The following is a 10,830-nucleotide window of genomic DNA, read 5'->3' as shown; positions in this document are numbered from 1 at the left end:
TGCCACTTTTATTGTTTCATTTCTCTTTCTTAGGTGCCTTGACCAGGTTTATGCTGTCTTCAGTGTTTGCTGTGAGTTTATGAGAAACTAATTATATACACTTAAAGAAAACTGACTACATATGTTGTGCATTATTACTTTGCCAGTAGAAGTAAACTAAAAATTGTACATACAAAAGAAATCGTCTCATATCACACACTAAAAATTTTTTGAATACATCCAAAGGTTTTGACTTTTTTTGATTTAGTTTTTAGTGGCGTATTCTTATACAGTACAAACCCGACTAATAGACAAATTATAAAAAAATACTTCATAATAGAAGAGGTTTTCTTGAGTTCCAGTAAACTTTAAAATAATGATGTAGAGTTCGTAAAATACATTCCACTTTTGAAGCTTTTAACCTTTAATCCACAAGTTCAAAATGGCAGTTAATTTACTTAATCTAACAACAAAACTCCCTATGTTAAAGACTATAGGACTGAGATTGGAGGATATAATATCAATGACGAATGTCCTAACTCCATTACAATTTGTAATTTTAAATACCATTCTCTACCAAGAGATGTTTGTCATTTGCTTAAAATTAATTTTAAATTAACAAAAGTAGCGTTTCCAATATAAAAACAAAATAATTATTCGATGTACCTTTTGTAACTTAAGAATATGAATAAGATTAATTCGGCATTTTAAATTAACCTAAAAGTTATAGTTACAAATAATTTATGGATTTTATTTCAAAATATCGATGAAAAATCATGATTTTTAGCAGAAAAACAAACGAATGTTGTTGTAATAGCAGCCAAACGTGATATTTGATATAATGCAATTTACTATTTCAGCATAATTTGTTGCTGCTTCAACTAACAAATGGTAGTTAAAATAACAACCCGTTTTAGTATTTTAGCAAACTTTTTGGCTATTAAAAATAACAAAATTCTTTGAGTGTAATGTACAACGATCTACTTATGCGAACATTGAGATGTTGATGTTTAGATTATTTATTAATTCATTGATGCGATGGTCAAAAGAAAGGTTATAAATTGTATAGAGACACATATCTGTGTAGAGATGGCCAGCTGCACATATCTGTGCAGAAATGGTCGGTTTTCGACAATCAAAATGTTTATTTTTCATAAGTTAATGTTTTTGTCAAATTGAAGAAAATTTATTAAAAATGATATCTTTTCGGTTGATTAAAAAATTTCATATTTTGGAAGAAAAAAATTGGAATTAAAAATTGTTAAAGTTCTAGATAGACATTGAGAAACTTATGAACTCAGTTTCAGCAAAATTCAACAATTCAACAGCAAAATTCAACAATTTTAGGAAAATATTCACTATTTTCATATAAAACTAATTTCTTATTGAAATTGCATATGAGAATAATTCTTCCCAAATTGAAATTCAGCAATGTCTATAAAAATAGATCTCAATTTGTTGTTGCATTAGTGGAATGGGAGTTATATAAAAAGATGATGCACAGTGGTGGTGCAAAATTTCAATTTGGGAAGAATAATTCTCGTGTGTAAATTAGCATATAAAGAGTGATACGGTCAACATTTGGTCAATATAAACTTGACGTATTTCTTTCAATTTTGAATTTAAAAAACCTGAACACCCCTCATTTTGAAGGTGTGTGTGTGTGTGTAAAATGTTGCTCCTATTTTGATTTTGGAATTCACTCTTCAGTTGTCAAAATGCCGTCCAAGCAAGAAGAGCAGCGTATCAAAATTTTGCTCGCGCATCGCGAAAATCCGAGCTACTCGCACGCAAAGCTGGCAAAATCGCTAAAAGTTGCCAAATCAACCGTTACAAATGTAATTAAAGTGTTTGGGGAACGTTTGTCGACAGCCAGGAAGTCTGGATCGGGGGGAAATCGAAAACCGGAAGCCGTTGAGACGACAAAGAGAGTTGCCGGTAGTTTCAAGCGAAACCCTAACCTCTCTCTCCGAGATGCCGCAAATAAGCTGGGTGTATCGTCTACAACCGTGCATCGAGCCAAAAAACGTGCCGGACTATCGACTTACAAGAAGGTAGTGACTCCAAATCGCGATGATAAACAAAATACGACGGCCAAAGCGCGATCCCGGAGGCTGTACACGACGATGCTGACGAAGTTTGACTGCGTGGTAATGGACGACGAAACCTTCGTTAAAGCCGACTACAAGCAGCTTCCGGGACAGGAGTTTTATACGGCAAAAGGAAGGGGAAAGGTAGCAGATATTTTCAAGCACATAAAACTGTCAAAGTTCGCAAATTTTGACCGTATCACCCTTTAAGTCCCAAAATCATACCCCGCCGCCAGATCTACACTAAAGGCTATGGAAATTCGAATAATCCAGCGATGAAACATGTATACAGTAAGACTTGTGTAGGTTGGTATCTGATATTTTCTTTGCAATAACTTAATAGTATCAATTCCCTTAATCTTCTTTACCATTAAGCTCGAATAAATATTGTAATAATTTGTAGTATAAACAATTTGAACATTGAACCCTCCTGCATTGATAATACTCGTAGACTAACATAAAAATAAGATATTTTGTTTGGCGATTACAGTTTGAACTTTACGAAGAAATTTAAAAACAAAACTGTAACAAAGGGATTTTGGCATCGTATACTTTTAATAAACGTACTTCCAGAGAAAAAATGTGTTGGCCTAAATGAATTTTTTGCCAACCGAATGAAGATGGTTATCTCTACTATCACTATCGGTTAGGGTGACCACACCGAATAGTACTTGCAATCAGGGCTGTGGAGCCGGAGTCTTGGAGTCGGAGTCTGAAGATTTTGCTGGAGTCGGAGTCGAAAAAATTTTGCTCGACTCCGACACCGGCAAAACCAAATTTTTTAAAACACTTCACATTTTTGTAACTAAGCAAGTTTTTACGCAAATTAGTTTCCACTGCGTTATTTATTCGATCAATGTACAGCATGATTGTAAATGAAAATCAACTTCCAATTACGGCTATCTTTTTATGTTTCCTAGAATGTTAGACTAGCAGATGGGCTGGATCGATTCATTTTAATGCCCATATCAATTTATTTGAAATATTTCGAACAATCGAAATTACATTTTACATTTTATTTTAACATATACATACACCCAGAAAAAAGTGCCTTCGAAACTAAAGGAAAAAATTTTCATCAATATAGTTTATCCATTTTATTTCCATTAAGGTAAATTTTTGTGAAAAATAATAAAATTTACTCGTTTCAGTAAAAAAATCCTAAACTGTAAGCAGTTAGGAATAGTTCATTACCTAGAATAAGGCATGGAATTTTACTCATACTATTTTCTTCGCTGGGTATAAGAATTTACTACTGAAAAAGAAAATTTTATTCACCGATAACAAAGCATTCGTAAAAATAAACAAAAACCGAACTAAAACCTAGTTTCCTCAAAATCAGTAAAATTTCTTATAAAATGATAATTGCGACTTCCTTTATAATAGAAAGTTTTTCATACATACGAACAACACTTGGCATAGAAAAATATTTTAGTTCATTCGTACTAAGAAGTATGCAATCCTTTCAAAACTTAAGGAAACACACTTGTTAGAATATAGGAAATTTTCCTAAATTTCTATTGTCTACCTGTAATCGATACCTGTCATCGTAATCGATGTGTTTGCGCGTGGGTGTAATCGATATATTTGCGCGTCGGTAGTTTTTTTAGTTGGAATCGCGTTGTTTTGGTATACGGAGAGATTGTTAAAAAATAATATGGTAAAATAATATAATAAATAACAAATAAAATATATAAAATATTTGTTATTTTAAATTAGTGAGAAAAATTTTCGTTTTTTTAAATAAATCTATCAATGTTCGTGATAGTGTATAAACAAAGAAACCACCAGCAGAATAACAACCCTTTCATTTGTCTTCATTTTGGAATCTTCAATTATCAGGTAATATTCAGTGACGCTAACCTTTTGCAACAAAAATGTTTTATGATTTTTTATATTTGTAGGTATTGAAATTGTAAAAGGAGGACAAAATCGTTAGGCAGCAACTTATTAAAAGTGAAAAGTACAAGAAGAAGAAAAAGTGCGTTTTACAGTTGATAATATCACACGGAAATTGGAAATAGTGGATTAATAAACTAATATTTCAAAGAGATTCGATGCTGTTGATTCTTAATAAATATATTCAATATATTAATAAAACATGTCTTTTATTGAAGATAAAATTGCTTATAGAAATAAATAAAATTGTATTTAAAAACGAAGGTAAGCAGTTCTAATTATGAAGTAAAAGTTTTACCACAAATGTGTAAGATTTGTCGAAATGAATGAAAAAATTTCAATAAAATCATTCCATATATGAATTCAAATTAGTTAAATTTTTTCATTCTGTAGTATAGTGGTACATAAATATAGGAAAATGTTAACTAATATATGGAATGCATTATTCCTAATTTCTACGAAAATCACATCGTCCAAACAAATAAAAATGTCTTTGGCGCTATACGAAGTTCAACTTTCTTCACAATGAGTTCATTTTAACTTAAAGAAGGGGTCACTTTTTTCTGGGTGTAAAGGGTGATACGGTCAAAATTTGGTCAATATAAACTTGACGTATTTCTTTCAATTTTGCATTTAAAAAACCTGACCACCCCTCATTTTGAAGGTGTGTGTGTGTAGAATGTTGCTCCTATTTTGATTTTCGAATTCACTCTTCGGTTGTCAAAATGCCGTCCAAGCAAGAAGAGCAGCGTATCAAAATTTTGCTTGCGCATCGTGAAAATCCGAGCTACTCGCACGCAAAGCTGGCAAAATCGCTAAAAGTTGCCAAATCAACCGTTACAAATATAATTAAAGTGTTTGGGGAACGTTTGTCGACAGCCAGGAAGTCTGGATCGGGGGGAAATCGAAAACCGGAAGCCGCTGAGACGACATAGAGAGTTGCCGGTAGTTTCAAGCGAAACCCTAACCTCTCTCTCCGAGATGCCGCAAATAAGCTGGGTGTATCGTCTACAACCGTGCATCGAGCCAAAAAACGAGCCGGACTATCGACTTACGAGAAGGTAGTGACTCCAAATCGCGATGATAAACAAAATACGACAGCCAAAGCGCGATCCCGGAGGCTGTACACGACGATGCTGACGAAGTTTGACTGCGTGGTAAAGGACGACGAAACCTACGTCAAAGCCGACTACAAGCAGCTTCCGGGACAGGAGTTTTATACGGCAAAAGGAAGGGGAAAGGTAGCAGATATTTTCAAGCACATAAAACTGTCAAAGTTCGCAAAGAAATATCTGGTTTGGCAAGCCATCTGTACCTGTGGCTTGAAAAGCAGCATTTTCATAGCTTCCGGGACTGTCAACCAAGAAATTTACGTGAAAGAGTGTTTGAATAAACGTCTGCTGCTTTTCCTGAAGAAACACGGTTGTTCCGTACTGTTTTGGCCGGATTTGGCATCTTGCCATTACGGTAAAAATGCCATGGAGTGGTACGCCGCCAACAACGTGCAGGTGGTTCCCAAGGACAAGAACCCTCCCAACACGCCAGAGCTCCGCCCAATTGAGAAATACTGGGCTATTGTCAAGCGGAACCTAAAGAAGACCAAAAAACTGCTAAGGACGAGCAGCAGTTCAAGGCAAACTGGCTTTCTGCGGCGAAGAAGATGGACAAGGTGGCTGTACAAAATCTGATGGCTGGTGTCAAGCGTGAGGCCCGGCAATTCGGATTTGGAAAAGCGTAAGCCTAACTGAATATTTTTCCTGAATTTTATACTAATTGAACTTGAAAAAGAAATTTAATTTGATTTTTTAAATAAACGATTTCACCGATTTCCAATTACGGCTATCTTTTTATGTTTCCTAGAATGTTAGACTAGCAGATGGGCTGGATCGATTCATTTTAATGCCCATATCAATTTATTTGAAATATTTCGAACAATCGAAATTATTTTTTTTTTACATTTTATTTTAACATATACTTAAAGGGTGATACGGTCAAAATTTGGTCAATATAAACTTGACGTATTTCTTTCAATTTTGCATTTAAAAAAACCTGAACACCCCTCATTTTGAAGGTGTGTGTGTGTGTGTAAAATGTTGCTCCTATTTTGATTTTGGAATTCACTCTTCAGTTGTTAAAATGCCGTCCAAGCAAGAAGAGCAGCGTATCAAAATTTTGCTCGCACATCGCGAAAATCCGAGCTACTCGCACGCAAAGCTGGCAAAATCGCTAAAAGTTGCCAAATCAACCGTTACAAATGTAATTAAAGTGTTTGGGGAACGTTTGTCGACAGCCAGGATGTCTGGATCGGGGGGAAATCGAAAACCGGAAGCCGCTGAGACGACAAAGAGAGTTGCCGGTAGTTTCAAGCGAAACCCTAACCTCTCTCTCCGAGATGCCGCAAATAAGCTGGGTGTATCGTCTACAACCGTGCATCGAGCCAAAAAACGAGCCGGACTATCGACTTACAAGAAGGTAGTGACTCCAAATCGCGATGATAAACAAAATACGACGGCCAAAGCGCGATCCCGTAGGCTGTACACGACGATGCTGACGAAGTTTGACTGCGTGGTAAAGGACGACGAAACCTACGTCAAAGCCGACTACAAGCAGCTTCCGGGACAGGAGTTTTATACGGCAAAAGGAAGGGGAAAGGTAGCAGATATTTCTGTACCTGTGTCTTGAAAAGCAGCATTTTCATAGCTTCCGGGACTGTCAACCAAGAAATTTACGTGAAAGAGTGTTTGAATAAACGTCTGCTGCTTTTCCTGAAGAAACACGGTTGTTCCGTACTGTTTTGGCCGGATTTGGCATCTTGCCATTACGGTAAAAATGCCATGGAGTGGTACACCGCCAACAACGTGCAGGTGGTTCCCACGGACAAGAACCCTCCCAACACGCCAGAGCTCCGCCCAATTGAGAAATACTGGGCTATTGTCAAGCGGAACCTAAAGCAGACCAAAAAAACTGCTAAGGACGAGCAGCAGTTCAAGGCAAACTGGCTTTCTGCGGCGAAGAAGGTGGACAAGGTGGGTGTACAAAATCTGATGGCAGGTGTCAAGCGTGAGGCCCGGCAATTCGGATTTGGAAAAGCGAAAGCCTAACTGAATATTTTTCCTGAATTTTATACTAATTGAACTTGAAAAAGAAATTTAATTTGATTTTTTAAATAAACGATTTCACCGATTTATACGCGTTTTCCCTTGACCAAATTTTGACCAAAATGTCAAAATGTTATTTCTATAAAAAGTTTTGTCAAAATGTTATTTCTATAAAAAATTTATTCAAAATTTTATTAAATTTTATTTTTTCTATAGAAAATTTAGTCAAAATTTTATTTCTATGGAAAATTGAGTCAAAATTTTATTTCTATTGATAATTTTATTTCTATAAAAATTTAAGTCAAAATTTTATAGTAATATATTTTTTTATTAGAAAATTTGGTAAAAATTCTATTTCTATAGAAAATTTTGCCAAAATTTTTATAGTAATATATTTTTTTATTAGAAAATTTGGTCAAAATTTTATTTCTATAGAAAATTTAGTCAACATTTTGTTTCTGTAGAATATTTTGCAGAATTTTATTTACTACACAAAAAATTTTCTAAAATTATATTTTTATTAATTTATTATAATTTTTTAAAAATTTTATTTCTATAAGAAAAAATTGTCTAATTTTATTTCTATAGCAAATTTTCTCAAAATTTTTTTCTTACTAATGCTCACTGATACTCACTGCTATAAAAAATGTATTCAAAATTTTATTACTATAGAAATATTTTTTTCTATATAACATTTAGTCAAAATTTAGTTCTATAGAAAATTTTGCAAAATTTTGTTTGATACACAATTTTTTTTAATTGTATTTCTATTGATACTTTTTTCAAACTTTTATTTCTATAAAAAATTTTGCCAAATTTTATTTCTATAAAAATTTTGCCAAATTTTATTTCTATAAAAATTTTGCCAAATTTTATTTCTATAAAAATTTTATTCAAAATTTTATTTCTATATATTTGGTCAAAATTTGATTTCTATAGAAAATTTTGCCAAAGTTTTATTTCCATAGAAAATTTAGTCAAAATTTTATTTACTAGACAAAAATTTTTCCAAAATTGTATGCTCACTGATACTCACTGCTAAGTCCAAAACTTGTGGAAATGACTCAAATTTTCAAATTTTTCAATGAATGAATCATAAATGCATTTTTGCGAAATTGTCTAAACAATTATAAATATTTCCCAAATATTGCCCGAGATTTTGTAGAAGTCTGATTTGAGATTTTATCAAAATGTATATCTAAATACAAAGTTGTGCAGAGTATATTATAATCGGCCCGCCCGACTTTAGACTTTCCTTGCATTTTTATTTTTTGTTAAAATTGTGTTACGTCCCATAACGTTAGATTTAAATTTTATGTACATAAATTTTGTAGAAGTATATACAATTTTGTCTAAATCGATTCAGATTCAAATTCATGCATATGCACCCTCAAAAAAAATCGCTTCTTTAACATATGTTCCAAACATATTTTTCAGGAAGCACACATATTATTGCATACTGCCGAAACATTAATATGTTTGTTTTATGTGAACATATTATATGTTTGGAAGCATTTTGAGCCAAAAATATTATATGCTTGGAAAAATTTTTCCCAAACACGACTGTGCTCATTCCCTAACATACTCGTAATTTTCACTTCCACGAAATTTTTTAGTTATTGGCACCTTTTTCTGTAATACAAATAATGTTGAAGAAATTATTCACTTTTATAAATTTTTTAAAGTTTACCTTTCGCCTGCACGGAGAATCGAACCGAGGACCATACAGTTTGTAAGCCAACACACTATCCACTGGGCTACGTAGCTGTTATAGTCACCAGTAGATAATTATCGTTTTAAGTTACATTTATATAGCATAGTTTGCAGCGCCCACGAGCCCATGCAAACATAACATTATTTAACAGAAACATACATTTGTTTGCCACGTGGAGCAGTGGTTAGCATGTCTGCCTTGCATGCAAAGGGTCGTGGGTTCAATCCCTGCTCCGACCGAACATTTTTTTTGTTTTTTTTAATTTACACATTTATATTTATACTATATTATTTTTTTTTAAATGAAACTTCGAAATATGCGTTATTAAAGATTTATAGTCAGTAACAGTGCTTGATATAAACGAAATTGGCTGATTTTTGGATAAAATATTATTTTTTATTGCAAAAATAACAATCTTGTAATAAAAAACTGTTTTTGTACAAAACTTTAAAATTTGGAAGGAATTCAAAAACTAACAAAAGAAGAACGTGGAGTCGAGTATAAACATACATACATAATTTTATAACATAAACATAAATTTATTTAGGAGTGAACAGTTTTTTACTAGCATTTAACACCATCGCTCTAACATTCCTTTTATTTTTCTTTAATAATTCATTTTAAAGAAAATAAACTTTTTAAATTGTTTTAGCTGTAAAACTCGAACTTAATGCCCGCTTTTATATTTGATGGTGTCCGTCAACTCCTCGTGAACTACTTTTTAATAAAGAAGAACTAAAGTTTGTTTTTTTACATTTTACTGTGTAATTTTTCACTATTTCCTCCTTATTTCATTTTACTGTCACTAAAGGGCACTATAATCTAAAAAGAGTATAGTGCCCTTTCGTTATTTTTATGAAGACCCCTGATTTCTTTTAACGAACCAAGAAAAAAATTGTGCCCATAATGCCAAAATGATAAACAAAACACATGTCCACACATACATAAAATGCTGCTCTCAAGGCGAAAACATAAGCTGTTTGTTTTTCAAATGTCTATTCTCTTGGTTCAGAATGTATATTCTCTTTATTCAAATTAAATAATATTTAGACTTAAACATATCAAATTTTTGGCCTTATCATAAAACAGTTTTCCGAAACAACATACAAGCGGTTTCACAGAAATTGTTCTCTTTTGACTCTTTTGCTGTGTTATATTGATATCTTTCGTCAACTCTCCCGGTTTCCATCTCTATTTCTTTCTCTATACTCTCTCTGTCACTTTGAATAAAATATCACAACATATGTATGTTTAGTCGAAATTTGTAAATTTATATATGTTTGTATTCACACATATGATTTTTATGAAACATTCATACCCCAAACATAATATATTCTAACATATTAACATAGATGTCCCAAACATTTAGTGTTAGTTTAGGAACATTACATGTTTGCACTTAAATATATTGTGGTTTAAAATCGAGCCCGAAACACATTTTGACTCTTTTGCTGTGTTATATTGATATCTTTCGTCAACTCTCCCGGTTTCCATCTCTATTTCTTTCTCTATACTCTCTCTGTCACTTTGAATAAAATATCACAACATATGTATGTTTAGTCGAAATTTGTAAATTTATATATGTTTGTATTCACACATATGATTTTTATGAAACATTCATACCCCAAACATAATATATTCTAACATATTAACATAGATGTCCCAAACATTTAGTGTTAGTTTAGGAACATTACATGTTTGCACTTAAATATATTGTGGTTTAAAATCGTGCCCGAAACACATTTTGTTTAAATCGGAACATATGAAAAACATATTTTTCTAACAGTGTGGGAATATAAACCTTTATATAGCTCGCAAAAATTTAAAGGATTTGAGATAGTATCAATAATTTTGGTCCACAAATACATATACTGTTGGTATCTTCTCATATTATTATGATATTATTTTTTTATTAAACATTGCCCTAAATTTTAAATATAGAGTTCAATTGGCATATAATGTGAAATTAAGACCTTTTGTTTGCACACATAAGAAAAGATGTTCAACATTACATACTACTATATTACATTTTTGCTATGAACTGTAAAAT

This window comes from Haematobia irritans, chromosome 1 (genome assembly GCF_050003625.1).
Source record: "Haematobia irritans isolate KBUSLIRL chromosome 1, ASM5000362v1, whole genome shotgun sequence".
Taxonomy (NCBI): Eukaryota; Metazoa; Arthropoda; class Insecta; order Diptera; family Muscidae; genus Haematobia; species Haematobia irritans.
Note: the sequence above shows the minus strand (reverse complement) of the source record.